This window comes from Olea europaea, chromosome 14 (assembly GCF_002742605.1).
Source record: "Olea europaea var. sylvestris chromosome 14, O_europaea_v1, whole genome shotgun sequence".
Classification (NCBI taxonomy): domain Eukaryota; kingdom Viridiplantae; phylum Streptophyta; class Magnoliopsida; order Lamiales; family Oleaceae; genus Olea; species Olea europaea.
The window spans coordinates 5,605,692-5,608,285 of NC_036250.1; the positions used below are offsets into that span (position 1 = coordinate 5,605,692).

The 2,594-nt window shown below is 38.2% G+C and overlaps 1 long non-coding RNA gene across 2 annotated transcripts; it reads right to left on the bottom strand.

The window, feature by feature from the left end:
* Window positions 1–1,235: 1,235 nt before the first annotated feature.
* LOC111408912 lies at window positions 1,236–2,594 on the bottom strand. Of its 2 annotated transcripts, XR_002705379.1 has the most exons (3): window positions 2,213–2,590; window positions 1,777–1,934; window positions 1,236–1,691 (listed from the first exon to the last, which is right to left on the bottom strand). It is a non-coding gene; the product is annotated as an uncharacterized LOC111408912 (long non-coding RNA). The 2 variants fall into 2 exon arrangements; XR_002705378.1 differs by lacking the exon at window positions 1,236–1,691 and having other exon boundaries at window positions 1,699–1,934; window positions 2,213–2,594.

The window sequence follows — 2,594 nt, forward strand, 5'->3', positions numbered from 1 at the left end:
TGTTTGGTGGGGGGGGGGGGGGGGGGCACATTTTTTTACCTTTCAACCACATATGCAAATAATAAAATACAAGGAATAAAAAAGGGGAAAATTATTATATCTTAAATTCATCTTCATCATTAGTTATTACAAAATATTGAAATATGAGGAATGATGTATTTGAATCTTGATTAAAGAGGATTTACTTGAATGTGAGAAATGCAGTTTGGTTCACATCTGACGCTAATATTTTTTTAACAATAGGGGTTTGCGGTGGTGGTGGTGGTGGTGGTGGTGGTGATGGTGGTGGTGGTGGTTGTGGTACAATAGGAATTTTGTGTGGGCACGGACATGAGAGGTCGGGGAAGTAAATGGGGCTTGAGTACAAGAGATGCGGCTGCAATGGGATACGGGGTGTAGCTCCATGCGGCCAAGGAAAATGCAACTTCGAATTCGCTAAATGTCTTTTATGCAAATTTAACGGCCATCGAAGATGGTTGCTCTCCACCCTCTTAAGACGTTTGCACAATAAATGAAAAGTTGAGGACACACGTATCAAGAAAAATATATTAAGAATAGAAGAGCAAAGATACAAAGGTTAGAGACAACAGCTGGGTCTAGTCTAATGTTCATGGTAAAACCTAATTTAACAATACACCGTGAGACAATAAATTGATACAAGAAGATATTCCGAAACCCCTAACGGAACCCAGTTACCAAAAGCGGGAACTTTAAAATTGCACCCACAAAAAGATTTGATCATATCTATCTTTAATCAAATCTAGTACGATATTTAAACAAAAAAAAAAAAAAGAAAGAAAGAAAAAAACAAAAAAGAAGTTGAACTCCAACCTTGAGGACCCCCACTGCCCCACCCCTGAAGTATCGCGAGGGAGGTAAATCACATGATATACCCCAACAAATCAGGAAACAATAGCTTGTCCGCATACTGGTATCCACAAAAAGTCAAATTCCATGTTTTAAGAATCGAACCCTCACTAGCAGGGTTGAGAGTACCTCACTCATGTCCTTTGCATTTATACATTCAATTGTCGAAGGTTTGCAAATGAATATGGCTGTTGTCTAAAGCTTATAATTTATATAAACCCACTAGACCGTGTCAGATTTTTGGGGAGTGCGGTGATTTTTGCCATGGTTCAGAGATGGGGAACATAATCTCCACTCGACTTCATAATTTATATAAATAATATTTGATTTCATTTTGCGGTTAACATTTTTTTACAGTCCTAATTTTATAATTAAAAAAGACGTTAGATAGGATTAAAAGAGAGAGAAAATACAAAGTTTAGTTCAATTCATCCGTGCTAGTGATCCCAATTCTATAACAAATTTTGCACGCTTATGATACACCATCTTAGACCGACGCTACCGTTGCCACCACTTATAACATCACATATTACGCCGGAACCAGTGGCAAATCAGGTGAATGAGGTTCATCGAGCAACAAAGTACGAACCCCTTGCCACTAAACCGTCTGTAGCCTCCAGTCACCACCGCCACCATAACTCGACCATCCCAAGTCTTCCATTGTTACTGCCAAAAAGCTCTGCGCGAGCGTGCACAGAGAGAGAGAGAGAGAGAGAGAGAGAGATGTTGGCAACAGCATTTCAACCATCTCAGCCCATTACCGGCTGCTCAGAGCTGCCTCTATGCAACCATCTCAGCTCACTGCGATTTACAAGATTAGCCATCTAGAAATGGATGGGAAATTAGCAACAGGATTTCTTTCCTTCAATTTTTAAAATTATTCAAACCAGTTTGTCTACAAATACACACCTAATACATCACAGGAAGTTGTGTACAAAATAGACCCTGAAAATCTTCCAGCCTCCGTTCATCGTCTAACGAAAGGTTTAGGGTCCCGTGAACAACTCGTTCTCCTGCTTCTTTATTTGCATATCGTTTGTCTTGAATATAAATGGCAATCCCCTTACCTGAGATTTTTATGTTGCATTGGATGTACATAAACTCAAAAATATGGTAGACCATTCAACTTCTCAATCTAGGGTGCAACTAAAAGGCGAAAAATTCCTAATACTGCCATTTATATCAATCTTAAACAAGTATCATTCACCATCACAAAGAATGAAGGCAGGCTCAAAAGAACAATTCCGTAGAGCGTCTCTAATCAATTTCAATTTCTTGCCACATGGAGATTAACCAAAGCATAAAAGAGAGATTCCAAATAGACCTATAAAACGTAAAATCATACCTCAATTAGACAACCTGGAGTAAGGGTTACACTCATCGTAGATGCAACTTCATTGCCATTGATGCTGACTGGGGATTTCCTATGTTCCGCAAACGGAATGATCCATATATGTCCTTCTTTATTATGGATCCATATATGTCCTTCTTTATTATGGATCCATATATGTCCTTCTTTATTATGGATCCATATATGTCCTTCTTTATTATGGATCCATATATGTCCTTCTTTATTATGGATCCATATATGTCCTTCTTTATTATGGATCCATATATGTCCTTCTTTATTATGGATCCATATATGTCCTTCTTTATTATGGATCCATATATGTCCTTCTTTATTATGGATCCATATATGTCCTTCTTTATTATGGCCTAAGCAATGA